The following is a 25,633-nucleotide window of genomic DNA, read 5'->3' as shown; positions in this document are numbered from 1 at the left end:
TTGGGCAAACCCTTCCACTTGAAGGTAAAAATCCAGCCACACCAGCATAATATTTCTATTATTGATCAAGAATGATTCATAATACAAGGCTTCTGACTTATTTATAATAGTCCAAGCAATCATATAAATAGATTTTATAAGACTCTTTGTCTTTCACACGAAGGTCTCTTTGAGTCTCAAAAATAAGACCCTTCATATTTCCACATATTTAACATTTTACATTTCCATACGCATGCCTCTTTGCATGATGCAAGACACATATCTTTTGCATAATATTAACTTAAATATAATCACAAATATCTCTTTCAGCTGAAGATGACCATAACGGTCATAACAAACATATTTCTATCTCATAAAATAGAGATGAAGATCTATATCGCAACTACAAACTTCAACACTCCCTCTTAGCAAGAGAGATATATTTAGTCAGGCATGCACACATAGCTGCAACCAAAGATGATAAGTTCACATAACATATGTTATCTCAGCATAACATAACCCACCATAGCTACTTCAAAAGCACATAGAATGAAGTCAAACATGACTTTTACCATGCCTACTTGCGGAGGGTGTTCCACGATACCTACTTGTAGAGGGTAGAACGAGGGCTTTCACCTTAGACTTCTCCCAGGGAAGAATACATTTCCACCATGACTATTAGTAGAGGGTGGTCCACTGTGTCTACTCGTAGAGGGTGAAATGAGGGCTTTCACCTCAAACTTCTCCTAGAGAAGAATGCTTCGATAAATGTGGTTCTCTTAGAGATAGATATCAATCTCCTGACCTCCTCATGCAAGGTTTCCTATGATGGTCAGTCAGACTTCCTTTGAATGGAGACTCCCTCTCAACAAGGGCAGTATTCTCACTGTTTAGATAATCATAACAAAATAGAGCTGATTCCAAATCAAACAAGCAGTTACATTGATACACGGTCTTGTTGATACTTAGGAAAAGGATTTGACACTCTCCCTCTGCACTCAAGCACCTTCTAAATGTCATGATCACAGGATAGTATGAGTCTTCATTCTTAAGCCTCCAACAATGAAGGTAATGAGAACACCTTAAAAAATAAAAATTGAACTTTGGAATCAATGATTATTGCGGGAAACTGTGTAACCCAGACAGAACAACTAGTTTTCTAAACAACACAACAACCTCTTAGATTGTCCATATAAAGAGTTTGTTGAAGTTGATGAAAGCTCAACCCCACAACTCCCAAGAATCACCTGCATGCAAACACCTGTCACAAAAAGAGAGAAGCAAAAACTATGGATGTTGGAATTCCCAGATCCATAGATGAGACATTCTTGATGAGCAAAAAGAGAAATTGCTATTATCAAAAGTGAATGAATAAAATTACAAAGAGATCAATCCTTATAAAAGGAGATCAAAACCCTAACAAGGTAAAATCTAGGTTGCATGATAATAATTAATAAAAGAGTTAAGTAAAATGCCAAAAGTTTGCACAATAATCATCTAGGTTGTATGATAATTAATTATTATATGCCTGAAGTTTAGCTTAAGTAAAATAGAGATAATAAATGACTTAATAATTAAATCAATATGATTTAATTAATAAGAAAATACTTTATTAGTTTAACACCCCCCCTTAAGATAAACTTAGGGAGTAGCTAAAAACCTAGAAATGACTACTGAAAGTAAATTTGGTTCCCAACAAACAAAGTCTAATGAGGTACCCAAACACAACCAAATCTCTGAAAAGAGGAGAAATAGAGAAAACCACATAGGAAAAATCCTACTCCAAAAAGAGATGGAAAGAATGCTAAAAATAACTAGTGAAGGAATGAATAAACCTCTAAACTAGGGAATGTCCCAGAAGATAGGAACAAAAGATGATCATGAAGAGCACCACTGAAGCATGAAGTTGCAAACACTGCCAAACTGTTGATCTAAAGAACCTCCACTATATAGAACATGACCAGGTAGAGAAGACTAAGTCGGAAGTGCTGATCAATCAAAGATGGAAGGTATCTTTATGGCCTCCAAAAATAGGAATGAAAAAATGTTTATATGGTAAATGATCCATCTCACTGAAATGCATAGGTATCCAGCCATTGCAATCGTCTAGTAGATAGGATCAAATAAAGAATACATAGATCACTCCATCGAACCAAGAAAGCAATAGAACCAACATAAGCCCCCTATAATACTGAGAGGTAAGACATGAACATTGAAACTGAATGCAATATCTCCTGCAGAAAGAACCAACAACATTGAGAGTGCAAAAGAAGTACAAACACCTATAATGACACGTGTCATCAATACATCATGAGGCTAATGTCGTGGAAGGATCACTCATTTGATAAAGGAAGATGGCAAATATGGCCAACATGAAACCCCTCAAGGCACTTTATAATGTAGTGCGAGTACAACTTTTACACGAAGATGTGCAGGATCCCAAAATGCAATCAAATGACACTTAATCTTAGTGTAACACCTCGTTTTCCCGGGTCTAAATTAACATCTAACATACTCAAAGAATACAGTTATTACTTCATTTCATTGGAAGACAATTATATCATTCATGTTCACGTGAATAAGATTTACCGCTAAAATCAGTTACACAAGATTTCTTAACTTAAAAACTTGAAGTACCATCAAATGGAAATTATTACAAAAATTGAAAACTACATACCTCAGAAAACTGAGATTGAAATCAAACTAGGGATACTTCTACAACCACCCCGGGTTAGTCCACAAATACACTATAACAATTTCACATGAAGACTATCATCTAAAAACTGCTATCTCAAAATCAAATGATGATCACAATTAAATACCACTATATATTAAAATTAGGGCATCGCATACCACTGTAACAATTAGGGCATCGTTTACCATCGCTTCGTTTAGGGCTTCTAATACTGCTATATCACTTAGGGCTTCCGCCACCACGGATTCAATTAGGGCTTCTGATACCGTTGTATCATGTAGGGTTCTAGCTGTCACTCAATCAATTAGGGCTTCGGATTCCTTTCTTTCCGATTACTTAACTGTGACAGTAACTCAAGATTAAAAAATATACTTATATTCGTTATTCATATAAATGAAAGTAAAATGACGGTAACAATGAAATAACTCAATTTAATCTTACCTCCTCATAAATAAAAGTGATATTACCTATTTCCGTTTAACAATTGATTGCATAGCTTATCTCTGTCTGACTCACATCTGACATCTTGGGGAGAGGTGAAACATTGTCAGGGGCTTAAGCACCTAACCTCAGACCACAACTTATCCCCACACGATCTCTAATGAGAAAGACCCTCCCTACTCGGAATAGGCAGGGGTCATCTTGCCATCTACTGGGCTTCTTGGTAATCTAACTCACCATACAACTTGGTAGCAGGAGATCACAATAACAAGAATATGCATGAGCTATTAATTAATTCATATTAAATGATAAATATTAAAATGACATAATTGATATTGATTCATATCATTACAGATTCCTCTCTTTCACCTCATCACCGTTTTTCTTGGCTACACAGCCGGGTGAATCCCAGGTGTTAGGAATTCTCAGAACAACCAGTTTTGTCAATTATACATGCATCCAGCATTTCACAAACTGTGATTACATAATTATGTTCTTTAAAGATCTCAAAATTGAATGTCTAGACTCTAAAAAAATAAACTCCACCATATTGCCTGGTGAGTTCCATGGTGTTTGGATTCATGATAATATTTTCATCTTTGTATGTTATGAATGAATGTATAACATTCTAAGCTAAATTTAATTGCTCACAACTTTCATTGCTTTTCAATCTCTTATATGCATGATTGATACACTCTTATGAATTAAGAAACATCTATGATATGAGAACAATTTCCAATAACTAGAAATCTATTACTGTCCACCATGATTCAGTCTGTGATAATATTAGTTTCAGTACATTGGATTTTTCATGATTTCATTTTCATCTCCAGAATGAGTATAAATGGAAGAGTTTAGATCCTAAACTTCATTGCATTTCCATTCTTCAAATTGAGACAGTTTATAGTTAAGAGACAATCAACGATATGAACATACTTGATGACCTAATATCTTGTAATTGACATCCAGTTGGATGATAATCCTTCTAGTCATTGGTCTTAAATGATTTAGAGAATTCATACTCAGATATGTATAAGGTTAAAGGAAAATCATCAAACTCATATAAATCAATGTAACTTATCACATAAGGAAAAATTAGATAATTTACACATTCGGATAATGGAGGAAAACGTTTGATTAAATACATATTATTGCAATGATATTAAAAGAAAGTAGTCGACAGACTAGAAACACGACAAACTTCAATGATTAAGTCAAACATGCATACATTAATTCGTAACCACAAGGAAAACGACTTACTGTTATTGAAGTACAGTAATCTTATGTACTAAAACGAGGTTTATTTTCCCATATTAAACAACCGGCTCAAGGATTAAGTTTTTACAGTCATAATACTAAGGAGGGCATAAAACGATTTACAAAAGTTAGATCATCTTAGACGATTCTCTCTAAATCCAAATCCTGAGAAGAGCCCGCATTGATATCAACTTGTCTATCCTAGCTTAGCAATTGTGGAAACAATATCGATTTGATTCAAGGCAGAATTACAATCAGAGCCGAGTTCAGCCTTTGCAAACAGCTAACAATGAATTCGGGAAGCCAAGAGAAAGGAAGCCGATGAAGTACAGGAAAAAGAATGCCGAAAGACCATAAGGAATCCATAATATAGAATGGGGCCAGTGTGAAGAACCTCCTTATAGCAATATCGTGAGAATGCTCGAAATAACAGAATACAAAGTGATAGCAGAACTCAGAATGAATCTACTGATCGCAGGCCACTTCGAGGGGGTAACCTCCTTTGAGCAAGCTCAATACAATAAATTCGTCCGTGCCCATCAAGGGCCTCAACCTATTCTTATATACTGGGTACGATCTAGAAAAGTAATACTACCTATGCATGTGGGATAATAAAATATACTCACGGGACGACTTACAAAGCATATGCGTCCAACAACACTACTCTAACAAAATAAACAGAAGGAACACACAGGTTCCTAACATCCCCTCTCCCTTAGAAAAAAGCTTTGTCCTCAAAGCTTAAGGTGTGGAAATTGTTGTTGAATCTGAAGAAGGGGTTCCCAGGTAGCATCCTCCGGTTGCATGCCATGCCACTGAATCAAGACCTCAGAGATGGAGCGAGAGCGAAGCTAGCGAGTGCGCTGGTCAATGATTGCCACCGGCTCCAGGATAATGGATCCTTCCGTATCCATTTCAGGGAGAGTAGTTTGTGCTCTGACAGTGGTACCCAGAACTTTCTTTAGACAAGAAACATGAAAGACTGGATGAATGCGGGAAGAAGGAGGAAGTTCCAGTTTATAAGCAACTGAACCAATCTTCTGCAGAACCTTATAAGGCCCATAAAATTTTGGGGCCAGCTTATGACGCCCTTTCAGCTTTAGGGAGGATTGTTTGTATGGCTGTAGACGAAGAAAAACCATATCCCCAACTTGAAATGAGCGCTCAGAACGGTGTTGATCTGCTTGCTGTTTCATCCGATTACGGGCCATGTGAAGATTATCCTGTAAGGTACGAAGAATCTGATCCCTGCTGCGGAGAACTATGTCAACTGCTTGGACTGGTGAGCTGTTGGGAGTGTAGGGAAGGAGCACTGGAGGTGCCTGACCATAGACTGCTTCATATGGAGTCATTTTAGAGGCAGTGTGGTAAGAGGTATTGTACCACCATTCAGCTAAAGGGAGCCACTTGGCCCACTGATGTTGCTGTTCGGAAGTGAAGCAACGAAGATAAGTTTCCAAGCATTTATTGACAATTTCAGTTTGACCATCAGTTTGTGGGTGATAGCCCGAACTCATCTTCAGTTTGGTGCCAGTTTTCTGAAACAGTTCAGTCCAAAAATGACTGGTAAAAGTTGCATCATGATCAGAGACAATGGAAGAAGGGAGTCCATGAAGACGAAATATCTGGTCCATGAAGATTTGTGCAACAGAGGAGGCAGTATAGGGGTGGCTGAGGGCACAAAAATGACTATATTTTGAGAGACGATCAACCACAATCAAGATCACTGTCTTGCCACCGGATTTAGGAAGCCCTTCAATGAAATCCATAGAAATATCAGTCCAAATCCGTGTAGGGATGGGCAATGGTTCGAGCAAGCCAGGAAGGAGGGTCGTTTCACCCTTGTGGCGTTGGCAAGTATCACATTCAGCCACCATCTGTTGAATCGTCTGTTTCATCCCTTTCCAAAAGAAGTTTCTCCTTGCTCGCTCATAAGTTTTGAGGAAGCCTGAGTGCCCTGCTGAAGGAGACGCATGGAGTTCATAAAAAATAGCCTGATGTAGAGCTGGGTTCTGAGGAAGCACTAGCCGACCCTTGTATCGAAGAGAAGCACCATCCCAAGAGTAATGTGGTATAGCAGAAGGATTATTGGCTAGCTGGTGAATGATTTGAGATAAAGAAGAGTCACTGTCATAGCCCTGCTGAACAGACGCTAACCAATTGGGAATGGGCATAGAAATAGCGGAAAGGGAAGCTTGATTATCAAATGTGCGAGAAAGAGCATCTGCCACAATATTCTCCTTACCCTTCTTGTAGGTGATCTCATAATCATACCCCATGAGTTTGCTGACCCATTTCTGTTGTGTAGGAGAGGATACCCGTTGTTCCAGGAAGTATTTCAGACTTTGGTGATCGGTTCTGATGCAAAAATGACTCCCTAAGAGGTATGGTCGCCACTTCTGTACAGCATGCAAAATAGCCATCATTTCTTTTTCATAAGTAGAGAGGGCTAGATTCTTACCAGAGAGGGCTTTGCTAGTGAACGCAATAGGATGGTCATCTTGCAGGAGAACAGCACCCAATCCATTGCCGCAAGCATCACTCTCAATAGTGAAGGGTTTGGAAAAATCTGGCATCGCGAGAACAGGTGTACTGCACATAGCCTGTTTCAGTTGTTCAAATGCAGTCTCAGCAACAGGGGTCCAGGAGAAGGCATCCTTTTTTAACAGAGCTGTCAATGGTGCTGCAATTTTCCCGTAATCTTTGACAAACTTGCGGTAGTAGCCAGTCAACCCCAAAAAACCCCGAAGGCTCTTGAGAGTTTTAGGATGCGGCCAAGTTTTCATGGCATCTATTTTTGTAGGATCCACCCGCACTCCATGGTGTGCAACAATATGCCCGAGATACTCCACTTCCTCCTGGCCAAACACACATTTAGATAGTTTTGCACAGAGTTGATGATCAGAGAGAAGTTGCAAGACAAGCTCCAGATGATGGAGATGCTCAGCCCAAGTTTTGCTATATATGAGGATATCATCAAAGAAGACCAGAATGAATTTCCGGAGGTATGGTCGAAATATGTTATTCATCACTGCCTGAAATGTTGAAGGAGCATTCGTGAGGCCAAAGGGCATGACTAAAAATTCATAGTGACCATCATGTGTGCGGAAGGCAGTTTTAGGTATATCCTCCTCATTAACCCGAATTTGATGATACCCAGAACGAAGATCTAACTTGGAGAAAAAATGAGCCCCATGAAGTTCATCAAGAAGTTCATCAACAACTGGAATGGGAAACTTGTCCTTTATAGTGAGATGATTAAGTGCTCGGAAATCAATGCAGAGTCGCCATGACCCATCTTTTTTGCGAACAAGCAGAACTGGAGAAGAAAAGGAACTGGTACTAGGGCGAATAATTCCTTGCTTCAGTAAGTCACGGACAAGTATCTCGATTTCGGTCTTCTGATGAAATGGGTAGCGGTAGGGCCTGATGTTGGGCGGAACACTGCCAGGAAGGAGCTGAATACGGTGGTCCTCTGGACGAGAAGGAGGTAATCCCACAGGTTCAGCAAATATACCAGAATACTTGTCCAAAATGTGTTGGAGATCGGCAGGAGTGCTAGAGACTGCTGAGGGCTGCATCTGAATGGAATGGAGCTGAGCGATGACACCATGTGAATTCTTCTTAAGAAGTTTTTCCATACGGTGTGAACTGATGATGCTGAGAGACCCTGGTTGTAAGCCTTTCAAAGTGTGTTGGTGCCCCTCGGCTGAAAACTGCATCCAAAGTTCAGCAAAATCCCAGAGAATGGGGCCAAGAGTGCGTAACCATTGGGCACCCAAAACCACATCACAGCCACCTAAGGGTAAGGCAAACATGTCAGAGCGCATGTTATAATCTCCAATAGAGAGACGCACATTGCGACATTTCCCTTTACAAGGTAAAGTGCCCCCATTGGCAATCACGACTTCAAAGCTAGAGCAGGGATGGATAAAGCAATCAGCCTGTTTGGCTATTCGTGGATCAATGAAGTTATGAGTGCTACCAGAATCAATGAGTATAGTAAGAGGGATCTTCTTGAAGAAACCCTGGACCCGCATGGGTTGTGGAGTAGTGACTCCTGCCAAAGCATGGACAGATATCTCTGGTGGAGCTTCTGGTGAAGGAGGTTCAGGCTGGTGAGGCTCAACCTCATCATCCACTGTTTCCTGAGCATCTACATATTCTTCCAGTTCCGGTGGAGAATCCACATCCAAGAGATAGAGCTTTTGCTGAACACATCTATGGCCCCGAGACCATTTCTCATCACAATTATAACAAAGCCCTTTGTCTCGCCTGACTCGCATCTCTGTTTCAGACAAGTGCTTGATCGGAGTAGTTCTGGGAGCTGGTATGACTGGAGGGTTGTGAGAACCTGTATTTCTGAATGGAACAAAATTAGATCTGGAGCGTTGTAGAGCACTAATCTTGTCTTCCGCTAACTTAGCCAACCCAAGGGCTTCCATCATTGTAGTAGGTCGAAACATTTTGACTTCTGAGCGAAGTGCATCCTTCAGACCACTGACAAAACAACTACGGAAGAATTCATCAGACAAGCCCTCTGTGTGATTAGCTAATTTTTCAAACTCTGTCTGGTATTCTCTAACAGTGCCTGTTTGACGCAGTTTAGTTAGTGCTCCTGTGAAATCATCAAAGGAACTAGGGCCAAAGCGCTCCAAAATGAGGGTGCACAATTCTCTCCACGTTGGGTCTACATTAGCCTTGATGTACCAACGGAACCATTGAAGAGCTTCATGTTCCAAATGAAAAGATGCAAGGGGGACTTTGTGGTTATCCAAAGTATTATGCAAGCTGAAATACTGCTCTGCCCTATAGATCCATCCAGTCGGATCAGAACCATCGAAGCGTGGAAAATCAAGCTTTGGTCCACGGAAATTGCCAGAAGAGGACCCAGTATCTCCTGAATGGTTTCGGCTCATGGCTGATTGCTGAAAGTTAAGACCCAGAATTTTGTCATCCAGATCTTGAAGTTTGGTTTTGAGGGATGCAATTTCCTCTTCCATGATTTTTGCTCCTGTACGCGTAACAACCATAAAACAAGGTTTTTTTTTATTTTTATTTTTATTTTTATTTTTTATTTTTATTTTTTTGGAATGGGTAGAAGATGAGAAACAAAAACTTTTTTAGTTACGGCAAACTTGGATTTGGGTAAAACTCATATAGGAAATGGGTGTTCGACGGGTGATGGGAGACTATCTGGGGACAAGGGAAAAAGAAAAATGAGGGTTTCAAGGGTAGGGAGGCGAAATGAGGCGAACAGTCCAAGAGGGATAAGGGAGCAAAATGAGGAATTGAATCTTGTGGCTCAGTTTGGTGGCGATTGGATGAGAGGTGAAAAAGATAGGGCAAACCCTAAAATTAGATAAATGAGGGATTTAGGGCTTTGATATGTAAAATTTGGGGTTGGGTCGCCAAGGAAGGAAGTATGCGAAATGATATTGCAGACGTTCTGCGGAAGTATGAGCAGAAACAGAAAGCAAACAAGGAAGCTACGACTAAAAAACAGAAAAATTTTTATTCTTTTTTTTTTTTTTTTTTTTCTTGAACAGTCGACTTAGAAAAATTCACTCACAGACAGAATAACTGAAAAGAGTTATTGCAATAACAAGAGATATTAGAAGTGAGAGGAACCTGAAGGCCACGACAGAAAAAAAAAATTTGATGTAATTTCCACCCAGCGAGCCCAAGAGAGTGCTCTGATACCAGATGTGAAGAACCTCCTTATAGCAATATCGTGAGAATGCTCGAAATAACAGAATACAAAGTGATAGCAGAACTCAGAATGAATCTACTGATCGCAGGCCACTTCGAGGGGGTAACCTCCTTTGAGCAAGCTCAATACAATAAATTCGTCTGTGCCCATCAAGGGCCTCAACCTATTCTTATATACTGGGTACGATCTAGAAAAGTAATACTACCTATGCATGTGGGATAATAAAATATACTCACGGGACGACTTACAAAGCATATGCGTCCAACAACACTACTCTAACAAAATAAACAGAAGGAACACACAGGTTCCTAACAGCCAGACCTTTCGGCTACCATCGGTTACAAGATTCAATTCAAATACCCTCTAATCAACTTAAGAGAAAATAAAGAAAGAAAGGAGGGAAAAGAAAGAAAGAAAGAAGATGAAAGGTTTTAAAAGTTATTATAATTATTTAAATTAATATGAACAAGCAACATCACTTAATTAATTATTAAATTATAATGGTGCTAAATCATTTTATATTTAAATGTACGTTTATAAATAATTATTAAAAACAATATAATGAAAGATAAATTAAAATCCTTTAAGATACGTTTTATGTTTTAATTCAATTTTTTAAAAAAATTAAATTATTTATCTAAATAACTCATGCAGTTCCACAGATGTAATTTGATTCAAATCGCTAGGTCCTTTACCTGTCTGCCCAGTGATGGTGATGCCTTGCCTAATTCTTTTTTGACAATGCTTCCACCCCTTCGAGATGCTCCCTGCAAGGAATTTCTCCATAGTTAAATTATAAATTATATAGTCATAAATAATCATAATAGTTAACCTTTCATCTTAATTCCATGAATTCGCGATTAACGATCAACTAACATATCATCTTCACTTGAAATCATGAAGACCAACTATCTTACCATTTCGCCAGATTATATCAAATTAATCTACCAATTGACTTCATGCGAACCTCAACGGCTAGATTTCAAGCTAGGTCAAAAATTGGGATGTAACACTCAGTGTGTTTGTAAAAATACTACAGAAAAAGGTCAACAAAGATCAAAAGAGACATAAGGCTGATACAAGAGAGATACAACCCATGAAAAATCATTTGAAACAAAAAAATTAATCTCCAGATCTAAAACAACCAAGATATCCACTAGAATGCAAAAAAACAAAAAATTGAATGGGATGTGCTTGGAGTAGAATCTGGAAAATAGAATGTCTCAAGATGTCTCCCGGAGTGCAAAATAGAAATCGTGACTTTGATAGCCAAAACAACTATAAAAAAGGCAACAAAACTAAAAATAACCTGTGCCACTGGAATGGGCTTGGAACCAGCTTTTTGGTGATATCTCGTTTGTGAAAAATGGGGTTTGGATGAGCAAGTTACGGCCAAAAAACCACAAGTATGTCAAAAAAAGCGTTGGAAAGGCAAAATAAAAAAACTACCGCTTTGGGATCCGTGCCAAAATGACTTAGAAATAGTTTCTACTTTGCACCAAAATTGTCTTGATTTGCATGTAAAAACTTCAATTCGTGTGCCAGAATTCTCGATTTGTGTGTGGGAGCAATAATTTTTTGCTTCAAATTTCATCTATCTCCAAATTGGACAAATTTTATATGAAAATAGGAGTTTTTTGGTGCTTCGAGCTTAACGGTGATGTTTGTTTGGGCTCAAAGCTCACCAAAAATTAGTGACCCCCTAGATCCAATACAAAAATCCTCTGAAAAATGAAACCCTTTAAAAGAAAGGCACATATATGAAAACCAAGCCAAACCTCTCATAAACAAAACAAGGGCGTGAAGATCTGGAGCTTTGATACCATGTTGAAGTTGATGAATGCTCAATCCCACAGCTCCCAAGAATTGCCTGCATGCAAACACCTGTCACAGAAAGATAAACAAAAGCTATGGAGGCTGGAATTCCCAGATCCATAGATGAGACATTCTTGATGAACAAAAATAGAAATTGCTATTATCAAAAGTGAATGAGTAAAATTACAAAGAGATCAATCCTTATAAAAAGAGATCAAAATTGTAATAGGTTAAAACCTTGGTTGCATGATAATAATTAATAAAATAATTAATTATTATATGCCTAAAGTTTAGCTTAAGTAAAATAGAGATAATAAGTGACTTAATAATTAAATCAATATGATTTAATTAATAAGAAAATACTTTATTACTTGATGTAAGGTTCTCACACCATCGCCCCAAAAATTTTGGGGATCCCCTTTTTTTTAATTGCCCTGGCAAATTTTTTGGATTGTCCAACAATTTTGATTTGATTTTTTGAGATTTTTAAGCCTTGGATACGTTCAGGCTAGTGGAGAGAGGTTTAGCTTATTTTCACCCTGTTCCAACTTGATTTTCCAGAACAACCAATTTCATCCTTAGGTTGGACAAAATTTTCAAAAACAACATTTGGCAGGATAAAATTGTAAAATTTGTACTTAGACGATTTCTTTTGAAAATTTGGATAAGTTTCAAAAAATGAAATTTTGTAGATATTAGTTTTCCACAATCCATAAGAAATCTTTGCTGTATTATTTCTGGGCAGATTGTGTGATAATTTTTGCATCTAAAAACGTTTCGGAACACACTCTGTGATCCATTATCAGGATGAAAGAGCTAAAGTAGAAATGTGGTAAGATTACAGACCCAGGGTGGATAAAAAGGGGGGATGGGGAAAAGAGGGTGAGGTTGTTAGGGTGCACAACAGTCGAGGAGAGTTTTGAGGTATAGCAGCAAGGTGAATCAAGGAAGGATCACAGGTATAGGTAGAAAAAAGAAAAGAAAAATCAAAATATGAGAAGAACTAAGCAAAAAATAAGGAAACAAACTTACTCATGAAAATAAAATAAAGATAAAAATAGCATGAATGGTATATATATATATATATATATATATATCTCACACAATCTGCCTAGAAATAATACAGCAAATGAAATTTCGTTAGATTTGAACTTTTTTTGGAATATCTTGAAATTTTTTTGGTGAGAAAAATAATTTTTGTTATGATGAAAGCAAATTGCAAAATCAATTTTAGGCTCTAGAAATGATTTTATTTTGGTCAAAAATTCAATTTGCCTGGCAAAATCGATTTGAATTGAATTGCAAAAAAATTGGCTTTAATGGGTTAAATTTGCCTTGAAAATTTTAAATCTTTAATGAAATTGGTAATTTAATATTGAGAAATGGCTTTTGGCTAGCCAAAATCCGATTTTAATGACATTAATTACGAAATCATCATTAAATGGAAATATTTAGCATCTCCAAGGCATTATTTATTTTATTTTTGCAATTTGGTCTAACTGACAATTTAAAATGCAAATTTCATTGTGGCAAAAGTTAATATTTAGCTAAGCATTTAATTGGGGGCCATAATTGTGCATTAATTATTGTTTTTCTTGCTCCCAAGGTCCCAGTCGGCCGGCTGGGGAGAGCAAACAAATTGGGTATAAGAGGAAACTCTTTCCCTTTTCTCCCTCATTCTTCATTCCTTCTGTTCCATGCTTGGGCAATTTTTTTTTGAGAGCAGATTTGGTGTGTTTGGTGAATTGGTTTGAGGGCAACTTTCTCCCTTGTTGGGCAATTTTTCTTGCAAGAGCAGATTTGGTCTGCTTGGCGATTCTTTTTGGGGCAAAGGCTAGATTCTCATATTTGGCGATTTCTTCTAGAGGGAGTAGTTTTCTTCCTTGGCAATTTTACTTGCAGATCTGAACTTTCTCATGCTTGGCGAGCTATTGCAAGGGCGGAATTTTGTTGATTCTCGGCGATTTTTAGGGGCAGATTTGCACTTTATGCTAGTTCCGATTTTCTTGCCCTAAATAATTCTTGTTGGGGTCTGATTTTCCCCATTAGAGCTGCACCCTTTTTTTTTACATCAGACTTGGGCATTTTTAATTTGGAGAAGAAATACATGATGAAAGTCTGATTTTTGAGGCCAAAGGTGGACAATTCAAAAAAAGTAAAATTCTAATTTTCAAGGGAATTGAAATTCTCAAGGTTTGATTCTAGTTTCCAAAAGAATGATCCGGCTATTGGTAGAGGTTACTTTTAATCATTTAGAGTTGAAAGGGGTCCTTAAGCTGACTTCCTTCTTTCGTTCTTGTCTAGATATTGTCTCCCTTGGTTCTTCGTGCATTCATTGTCCACCACTCAACCATCGTATCATAGGTTGACGAGATGGTAGATGTTAGTGCAAGCAAGAATCCTAAGGGAACAAACACTAAGAAAGACAAAGAGGATATGATGCCCAAAATAACTTTCTTCTCAAAAATGAGGCGAATAACAGATCCAGCTATTGGTAGAGGTGACTTATAATCATTTAGAGTTGAAAGGGGCTCTTAAGCTGACTTCCTTCTTTCTTTCTTCTCTAGATATTGTCTCCCTTGGTTCTTCTTGCATTCATTGTCCACCACTTTACCATCCCATAATAGGGCGACGAGATGGAGAATGGTAGTGCAAGCAAGAATCCTAAGGGAACAAATACTAAGAAAGACAAAGAGGATATGATGCCCAAAACAACTTTCTTCTCGAAAATGAAGCGAATAACCGATACCAATGTTGGTACAATAAACATGGTACAAGTAAAGGACAAACTAAAGGAAGGACAATCCCTCTTGGCAAAGAAGAGATACAGAAGGCGGTTGCACATCACAACCTAGGCGTCGACACTTCCATTACAACCATGGTGAGCAACATCGGAGCAGCACTTGATTTTGAAGACATCAGAGAAGAGGATATCAAGGAGACAAGACTTGGATCAAGATTGGATGAGCTAGGAAAGGCTACTATCAAGAAGAAACATTTGGGCACTCTTTCCTCCCTCAATGCTTTTATCGGATTTGCAAAAGAGTATGAGAGGGACCATGAGAAAACACTACAAGCAGCAAGCAGCATGATGAAATCTACTGAGCTCAAGATAAAACATACATCTTGTCCTCCCATGGAAGAAGTTAACAAAAGGCTAGCTAGGTTCATTGCCTTAGCTAAAAGAATGAAAGAAAAAGGGAGATTTGTATTAGATCATTTAATGTAAGCCCAAGTGGCAATTTCTCCTTCTTCTAGGATAGGACAAGTGTCTAATTTTTATTGGCCACCATTTTGGTGCCTTCTCATTGGTTGCCACTTTTCCACTTTTTCATTGGTCCATCGACGAGGTGACATCTTCTCATTGGCCGATGGTGTGGCAATCCTAATTAGGGTTTCTAGGATCCAATTTAGATCGTTTATTTTGCTTTTGATCTCTACCGTCAGTTGTAATTTTAGCCTCTATATAAGGCCATTTTGCTCTCATTTGTGAGAGAGTTATGTTGGAGGATTGTTGCCAAAATACTATCAAAATTGTTCTCTATTTATTGTTGTGACTTGCATGGTGGATATACATGATCATTTTGGTGTATTGCATGGTTCTTCTCATCTCTCAAATTAAAGTAGGATTTCATTTCATATTGTTAGAGTAGAAGTAGATGGCTAATTGTATGGTGATGTTAGTGAATGTTTGATAGGGATCTACAACTAGGCCACTAGCATGTTAGCCGCTAGTTAGGGAGCCTTGTATGGTAAACTAGTTCTCTTTTCCTTTAAATCACTGCATCTATGGGGGTGGAGCCGCTGGTAAGCTTTCATTAGATTTGGTTCCTGTCCATTTGCTAACGTTTCCATTCATAGGAGTAGGAGTAGAATAGTGAGTAGTTGAAGGAGTAGGAGCAAAATAGCGAGTAGTTGGGTAGTTGAATTTCACTCTAAGAAAGTTAGGAAGGTAGAAGTCATTAGAACCATTATTGCCTCCTCATTGCGCAATCAACATTATTTGGCGCTACATCCTCCACCATCACTGTCACCATCAACATCACTTGGAACTCATACAAAATCATCACCATCTCACCAAAAACCCAAGTCATCCTCGAATGAATAGCGTAAGGCCGCCTACGTGATTACTAGCAAATCACATCGATAAAACTGAGCGAGTATCTACAAGAGTAAGAAACATTGGAGTTATTCTCATGTCTCATGAGCAATAAGTTTTCAAGAGAGGAATTGTATGTTTGATACCCCGTATCGGATATTCAATTACTAATATGTTATGTAGTGGTACAAAACTCACATCAACATTACTCTAACAGAGTTCTCCCATGAATAAAATTAATCAAACAACATGACTTAACTGATACAAAATCAGCTGATATTCCATGTTTCTCCAATGTAAATTTCTGGTATTGACCCTCCATAAGATTATGGGCCTCCATGCTGCAAAATGTTCTTAAACCAAGGTGGTCTCTTCTGCATCTGTACTAGCCTGAAAAATACTTGTATAAGAGCCTCCAATGATCTCTTACAAGATTTGTTGCACCACCAAGCATCTCTCATTTCCCTTTGATATGTCTGTAAATGTCTTCCATATTCAAGCCTTCAACCACAACAAAATTTAAAGAGAAGGATTTTGCTGAAAGAGCCCGTGATCCGTGACATTGAAAGGATTGACCACTTTCTCATGGTATGCCAACAGTCAAATGATCCTCTTGATGCCCCTTCACAACTGCCTTAACAGAGAATCCTTTTTCACATTTCAAAAATTTCAGACAAAATATCCAAAACAATCTGAAACAGATGCACAGACTCTTTGCTGTTAGTCTGGGAAAGAATTGCTGCAAGAAGGTAGTTATTGACTGCATCTCAAATGTAAGGAATTGTTTCCTCAAGCTGAAGCCAAAGGTTCAAACAAATCCTTATGCCAGCCAGCAATGAGTTCTGCTTCCCAGTCAATCAGCAATGGAGATTTGGTCACTCTAATTGGATTAACGAGAACAAGATCAACAATTTCTTCTTGTATATTAAACACAAGATAAACCCACGTGATTAAAAGAGTTGAGCAAACACATTAGAAAATAAGTCCAAGATGGTAATAACTTGATGCCACGTAGCAGCCAAGATGGTAGTACCCCAAACAATGGTAGTGCAAGACAGAAAATAGGCCATAGACAAGAAAGGGGAGCTCATGGAAAGAGTATAGAGCTACACCAAGCCGCCAGACATTATTGCCGGTCACAGCCTTTAAAACCGATAACTAGGAGTCGTTGACGCTTCATAGATTCCATAGAATAAAATGCGATATCTTTTCCGTGAACTTTTGATGGTAAGAAAGGTCCTTGAATGAGAATATTACTACAACGGTGGATGCCAAACTTGATGCTGTCAATAAATAAAACACATCTGCTGCGCTAAGGTGAAAGACAAGGATACCACAACATCATTAACATAGGCACCGCTGAAAATAAGCCAAGCAGCTCCCGATGGGAAGGGAGTCAAGCAGCTCAACATAAGGAAGAATCTAAACAAAAGATAGCTCTTGATTGATCAACACGGACACTTGCAGCTCTTCAAAAAAAAAACTCGTATATGTGATTTTGATCATAAAACGCAAAAAGCGCACATCCTTTTTGCTTAGAAAAGAATACCATCATTGTGATACCACAAGTACATAAGCAGATGAATTAGTTATCAAAGAAATTCTATCTGAAAGAAACAACTTTTATAAATTGGATACAGAGGAAGCGAAAGATACTTTGCCTGTTACGTTTAAAAAACGTATATCCTTCAATCTTTTATAATATTAAAATAGTGTAAATAAAAGCTTATCTAACATAGGAGTTATTGTTGAGGCAAGACTCGCATAAGATGGAGAAACCTAAATGCTCCCAGCCATCTGCCTCCGTCTTGTAACACCCTGTGAGCCAAATACACTAAAAAATATTTGGTATGGTGATAGCATGATTTGACCAAAATGAAAGCGATCCGGAAAGCACAGCCAAGGATGACGATTGGAAATATGCCCTTCGTTGATTGCTCTTTACCATTGGTGACCAACTTCTTTACCCTCTTTTTACCAACTAACAAAATCTATCTAAACACGAACAACGAGATGCAAGCAGAATGATATCTCTCCTTCTGAGATCTTGAATCAAGAACAATTCTGAAGCTGACAATATTTCAGTTGCTACTGACTTATACTTTGATGATCTTATCAACAATATATGCAAGCAATTTGATGGCATCCCCAGCAAGAAACCCATGTTGGGGATGTGATGAATAGTATGAAAATGCACAGCCTAGATGTTAATCACAATATGCTGATTCTCGTCCTGTGAATGCTCATCCTTCACAAATGTAACTGCCTAGACTAGGGCTCAAACACGAAAATCGACAGACAATTATTGATTTCTGAGATACTACAAAAATTATTTGACATCGATTATAATATTTGCAAATAATTTGAACAGATGCAGACTCCAAATACAGGTTCCTGCAATAAACGCTTAAGGCTTGCTTTCCATTTCCAGAGATTCATGCTTGTGATGCCAATTGAATCCTTAAAATATATAAATATACTCTCAGCTACTCAGACCATTGGTACTAATATATTGCTGTATGAGCTGGCTCTGATACCATGTTTAAAGTTTTGACCCAGAATTAAAAATAAACAACAATAACAGAGCATAGACAGTACACAAAGGACACAAAACATTTATCCATGGAAAACCCTATCACTTGAATTATTCATAGTACAAGGCTTTCACTTGACTTATTTATAATAGACCAAACAATCGTATAAATAGATTGCATAAGACTCTTCATCTTTCACACGAAGGTCACTTTGAGTCCCTAAACTAAGACCCTTTATATTTCCACATATTTAACATTTCACATTTCCATATGGATGCCTCTTCGCATGATGTAAGACACATGTCTTTTGCATAATATTAATTTAAATATAATCACAAATATCTCTTTCAGCTGAAGATGACCATAATGGTCATAACAAACATATTTCTATCCCATAAAATCAGAGATGAAGATCTCTATCGCAGCTACAAACTTCAACAATTTCCAATGCTTGAACATTATTATTAGTCTATTTTTATGACCATTTATTTCAACAATAGTCGACCATCTACATTACCTGGTTTGCACCTTGCAGCCTGGATTCGGGTCCGGATTCACATTCAGACTCACTGCAGGTCCGGGCATGGTCCGGATTTCAGACTGTGGGTTTGTCTGGGTCCTTGCTGGAACGAATTCGGGCAAACCCAAAAGGACCCGCAGCAGTAAGGTCCCAAAAATGAAATAAAACAACTTAAAATAATGTTTGTTTAAATATTTTTTCTATGGTACCCTAAAAGGAGCCTAGTAAAAAAACATTTTACTCATATCTCTCATTTTGGTGTGCCCAATTTGCAAGTTTAAGAGAAGGTTGTAGAGATTGTTATTTCCAATGATGAGGATCTAGATATAGTTGCGGCCGGAGATGAAGCCATTGATCCCTCATTGTTTAATGACCCACTTGACTCTTAAGGGCATTTGATGCTATGATCATTGATAAACTATTAAACACGTGCCATTTATCATTATGTTTCAAACTTTATTTAATGAACTACTCTATGTTTTGAAATGTCATTTTGCAATTTAGAAATTCAGTGTATGATTTTTTTACAATTATGAACATAGATTAATGAGCTGGCATTAATGTTTATCTTTGACATTTGGCATTGACCAATGATTAAGCAACATATATTCATACGATGAAATGACTAAGTTTTGCAATTATGCACATTTTTTCTTTTGTTTTGTGTTTGTGTGTGTAGACACACCCATGAAGCCACCCATGCACCCAAATGGGAATTTTGTTTTTTCCCAAACCCACAAACCCGAACTCGAACTTGAATACGACCCTGAAGCTGAATCGGTAACTTAGTTGACCATATCTAGTTTACCATTTCCATCTCAATATCAAAATTTAAGGGCTAAATTAATCTATTTGATGACTGATAAGAAATTATTTGCTCTAAAAAACAAAAATGATGCTTTGGTCAAATTCAAAATATTTCCCAAAATCTGACTATTTTTGTCTAAAACTTCACTTAACTTGGTATAATTTTCTCGTGTCTACAAGACTATTGGGTGCTTCTTTGTTGTTACCTTAATTTATTAAATGGATTTTTTAGTAAACAAATCTGCACCTATAAAAGGTTGTTATGTCAAGTAATTTTTGTAATCTGACCTACTCTAAATGAATGCGATTTATATCATGGAGATGTTTGAAATAGAATATTTGGAGTCTGCATTGTTTTTCTAATCATCATAACCAGAGTCTTTTCATTTTTAACTAGCATGGTCTCCGTCTCAGTCCTTGCAAGCACTGGAAAAGATTTATCATGAACACCCAACTTCTTTTCTCTGGGCAGTGGCCCTTATGGCATTGCTATCAGCAAGTGAGCAATTAATAAACCACATTGACTACCTGAACATTATAAGAGATCACTATGGATATTCAAGCTTGTCAAAGGAAAGGGGTTGAAATTCTATTCATATGTTAATGGAGCCTTTAATGACTAACTTAATGTGTATGCCAGTGGCGCAGATCAGAATCAGCGTTCTGAATGTCTTTGCTTGTGACCTATGGCTATAACCTAGTGGTGGCATGTAGACTGAACTAGTAGAATGGGTTGGGGAAAATGGTGGATAAATGTTGTGCACAAACCCACCAAATCGATAAAATTTCTATGGTTTGATAGAATTCAGTTATAATCATGTACACCATCTATATCTTCATCTCATCTTCATTGACATATTACTTCTTCCATCCTCCCTCTCTCTCTCTCTCTCTTTCTCTCTCTCCCCCTACACCTCCCCATTATATTCATCTCTACTTTTGTCTACCGTCACATTTAGGAAGGAACTTTGACGCGCTATGTCTCTTGTTTTAAAATGCTTTAGCCACTTTCCTACACTCTTTATGTCTATGTTGTGATGCAATAAGACACGGGTGCCATCTAATATGCAATGAAGAGTAATGCTGTCTAAATCTTGCCAGATTCTGGGGAAGGTAATGATGCATAAATTGTTTGAGGGTTCCAAGTCTGAACAGGCAAGGTCACAGGCATGAATATGGGAAGAAGAAAATATGATTGATTTCAATTTGCATTTAGAATTGAGTACTGTTACAGGAAGAGGCAAAGTTAATATTTTAGTGCAGAATTTTAGAATTACAAGTCAATTGATAGGTATTCTACAGCTAATTCAATAAGAACTCTTCTTTAATTTGTGTTCTTACAAATATAAGATACAATAGTGTATATTGGAAACATATCATGAGCCCATAAACTGTATGCTTTTTTCAAATGCCAACCATTTTTTGAAGTGTTAATTCAAATTTCATTAACAGTGTGTTAGTTAAGGGGTGCTTCTTACTGGTAACTTAGTTGCTGATGATATTTTAAAGTGGTTTGGTAAAAGCTCAATTCTATCATACATTTCATGATTGAGAACTATAATTCATTCCGTTCCCATAAATTGTTTTAGCCTGTTACAAATACTCCACTTGCTTGTGCTGCCATGGAATAGGACATGGGTACCATTGATAGCATAAAAGGAGGCTTTGTCAAATGAAAGCATGATGTGGAAACAAATAAACTATCATATAAAACAGCTCATAGAATATTATCACAAGGACTAGAGTGATTGTGATACACATTTAGAAGCCTCCATTGAGAAAATGATGTATTTGATAGTTGTAGCTGCAATAACCCTGACAAGTAGAGTATGCAAATTGTTTGATAGAGATATTGTACAGAAAAAGTTTTTTCTTTTTGTTCTTTAAGAGTCCCATTCGACAACCTATCGTTGAGCTCACATAGTGGTTTGATTACTAGAATTATTTAACATGGATCTCTATCAATTTTCATATCTTCTAGAACATGATTTGTTTGATAGCTCAATGCCATTGGATTCACACTACTATGTAGTCAAATTTCATAAAACATGGATTGTAGTCAAAATTGTAAGTGCTGGCATGTGGATGCCTCTGTTTAGACAGCATTTACCAAATGGTTTAGCTAGAGTTCTTTCTGCAGTTCTATTTTCAACTGCAAAAGTATGTACCTACATTCATCCCATTCTACTAAAGGTGGTAGTGTTATTTTTTGTACTGTCACTTAACAAAGATGAATTTTCTCAGTTTTTGTTGCAACATGTTGAAATTTATCTTGGGAAGCCGTTTGTCCTACATGTTCTCTCCCAGCTTCTTTTGGACACTGTTCAAGCTGAATTTAAAGGTGTTTGTTACATCCAAAGGGTCAATGCCATACCTCACCCATCACACATAAATTCTTCTTGAGCATCTCTTTTTGGCTTGGAAGATCTTTTGTTTCCTATTCCTTACTTGGTGATGATGTCACTATTGGTTCCACAACTGAAAGTAAGCCAAAATTTGCACTTATTGAGTGCCTGCTACAGTCATCCGAAGCATCAATAGCTACTTCTCTGTATTGCAGAATGGTTTGCATTAAGGTCAATAATTTTCTCGATTGCCCTCCAAAATAATTTAATAACCACTTTCTTGAACAGAGAGTTAGTTTTGTTTGATAAAATTCCAACTGCAATATTCTAAGTAACCGCATTCACGCCCTGACAGTACTCTGATAGGGGTTCTTTACTGCTGCTTTATGCTCTTGCTTTTGAAATGGTAAAAATGATCTCGTTCTCCTCTCTGCTTGTAGTTTCTTTAACATTTTTCTGTTAAAGCAAAATGCCTGTATTTTTGGTGTGCATCACTTGATACTACACTTAGTTTCTTTGCTGTGAGAAGTCTGTCAGTGGAGGAGAATCTAGTGATTTCCTTTTCTGGACCTTCCAAGCATCCATAGTTGACACCTAATTTGCAACCGACTCAGGCGATATCCTATAGAAGTTACATCCATATGATTTCCTCACAAGGAATTGACTGCCCATTCCATGTTTATTGTTTCAAATTTCCTTACTGCTGCTTTATGCTCTTGCTTTTGAAATGGTTAAAATGTTCTCATTCTCCTCTTTGCTTGTAGTTTCTTTAACATTCTTCTGTTTAAGTAAATGCCTGTTTTTTTGGTGTGCATCACTTGATGCTACACTTGGTTTCTTTCCTGTGAGAAGTCTGTCAGTGGAGGGGAATCTAGTGACTTCCTTTTCTGGACCTTCCAAGCATCCATAGTTGACACCTAATTTGCATTCGACACAGGGCAATATCCTATAGAAGTTACATCCTTTTAATTTCCCCACGAGGAACTGACTGACCATTCCATGTTTAGTGTTTCAAATTTAGAGGGTTATCTCTTATACTGGGTCCCTTTCACTTTTGAAGAACTGTGGTCAACACCTGCCTTTGTCTGTGACGTGTTTCCCTTAACAGTTTCTAGTACACTTGGACATTGTCTTGTTTTTTAACCTTCCATCTGTGACTTTTGCATCCATAATTGAAATATTTATACATTCTAAAGTGCATTGTGGCATTGTTGGAATAATTTCACTTTTACTGCCAGCTGACACTAGGTCTTTCCCTACTGGCAAAGGTGGGCATTTAATAGATGTATCTATCAAGTCATCCAGGGTATTTTCTTCTAGGTGCTATCCCTTAAAGCTGGAGAATTTGTGTCAACTTCATGACTGGCTACCACTTCATTGTCCAGCACATTTTGAGGAATTATACCTGACATGCCTGCAAGATCTAGAATATTTTTGGGAGGACTGTGTCTAAAAGAGAGCTTGCTCTCTATCCATCCTGTGACTTTTGTTTCATGCCAGGGCAGGTATATTCAACTCATATATATATTAATATCCATAAAATGAAAACTTTAGGGTAGAGATGAAATAACCTGCAATCACAACAAGATCATTACCCTGCCTCTTTGAAACAACTTGATTACATTCTAAAGTGCATTGTGGCATTGTTGGAATAATTTCACTTTTACTGCCAGCTGACACTAGATCTTTCCCTACTGGCAAAGATGGGCATTTAATAGATGTATCTATCAAGTTATTCAGGGTATTTTAACAGTTGAACACTAGGACTGTGTCTAAAAGAGAGCTTGCTCTCTATCTGTCCTGTGACTTTTGTTTCATGTCAGGGCAGGTATATTCAACACATATTTAGATTAATATCCATAAAATGAAAACTTTAGGGTAGAGATGAAATAACCGGCAATCACAACAAGATTATACCCTGCCTCTTTGAAACAACTTGTGCACACTCCACAAGTACTCTGACCTTAGTTTAACTTTGCCTCCCTTTGGGTCAAAAAGTATCTGAATGTTACAGATTACTACACATAGCTAGCTTCAAATAATGACCAATGCTCAAATATTTTAACAATAACACAAATATGTGCAACATTATCTTGAAGACCAAGCTTACCATATTCAATATACTTCTCATGAATCAATTCAAAACTATTGTGAGTCCGCTATTAGTAGACCTTCCAGTGTTATATTTGTGTGTAACATCTTGAATGGTTCTTTCATTAAGCCCTTCCAATGTTATTTTTGTGTGTAACATCTTGAATGGTTCTTTCTTTATGCATTCAAATGAAGATCCCCATTCTATTCATGACTCCCTTAGATGCAAAAACATGGAGGGTGCCGCAAAGGGTAGTGGAAATGTTGCTGACTGTGGACATTAATTTTTTAATTGTAAGCTTCCAAACCTTCAATAAGGTATCCATTTTGTACATACTTTCTAATCATTGCTGCTATGAGAACAGGTAATTATATAAGTAACTGCATATATATTCATCCCATCCGACTGGAGCACGACTAGAATAACCCCCCTCTATTAATAACATTATTTTTCTCATAAAAATTCATTTGTTTATTTTTTAATTATTTCAGCCCATTTTCTGCGATTCCCTGTAGCAAGGCTCAGATCTAAGTTTCTCACATACACATGAGCACAGGAAAACCTATATCTATCACCCCCTTTCTTCAAATTGTTACAAAGAATCACATCAATGGAGTTATGACAGCTTTCTCTTTCCCATATTTTGGCATTTACATCGTTTTAAGCTGGGCAAGTGATTCTTAAATCAATTATTGGGTATTTGGGCCAGTCAATTTCAATATCTTCAGAAGTAAGAGATTGATTCATGTTATTTTAATAAGACAAAATCTTGCATAAAATGCACAACTTCAGGAGGCTTATGTATATGATTTAGGTATCCTAGTCAATAATGCCTCTATAATCAAATTGACTTAAATGTGAGTTCCTTCTTTTGTACAGGAAAAATTAAAAAACAAAGCAGCATACATGTTGTAGCTCAAAGAGGATCCTAGAATCTTTATTCAATCGTTCTCTCCATGGCTTGTATCATCTTTCTCTCCATGAATTCTAAAACCCCATTTCTTTATTTGTTCAAAAAATCCAAGCTTGGGCAGCCATTTCATTACAAGTCAATGAGCCATCAGTAGGCACCAGTAGTCTTGAAAAGTAAAACCAAATTGTTCTAAATATGAAGTAGATATCTCTAAAAAGAAATAAGGGATTATGTTCTGGAATTCTTGAAGATGAATTTGTATATCAGCTGGCCAGCACAACAGTTTGACAATCTTGCATAGTATTACTAGCCTTAATAATAGTGGCTACATGTGCTACCGGATCAAAATCCATTATCAGTTGTGGGGATTCTTCTTTAGATATTTTCAGGAAAAGACTCCTTATTTAGATATTGTTAGGTTAC

The 25,633-nt window shown here is 37.4% G+C and overlaps 1 long non-coding RNA gene across 3 annotated transcripts in view; it reads left to right on the top strand.

Moving 5' to 3' along the window:
- LOC149537969 (uncharacterized) overlaps window positions 1-25,633 on the top strand; it is a 53,493-nt gene that overhangs the window by 3,908 nt on the left and 23,952 nt on the right. The gene's annotated exons all lie outside the window — the stretch shown is intronic.

The sequence above is a fragment of the Cupressus sempervirens genome, chromosome 9 (genome assembly GCF_028749045.1).
Source record: "Cupressus sempervirens isolate cs-2001-9-10 chromosome 9, ASM2874904v1, whole genome shotgun sequence".
Classification (NCBI taxonomy): Eukaryota; Viridiplantae; Streptophyta; class Pinopsida; order Cupressales; family Cupressaceae; genus Cupressus; species Cupressus sempervirens.
Note: the sequence above shows the minus strand (reverse complement) of the source record. Positions and strands in the feature narration are given on the sequence as shown.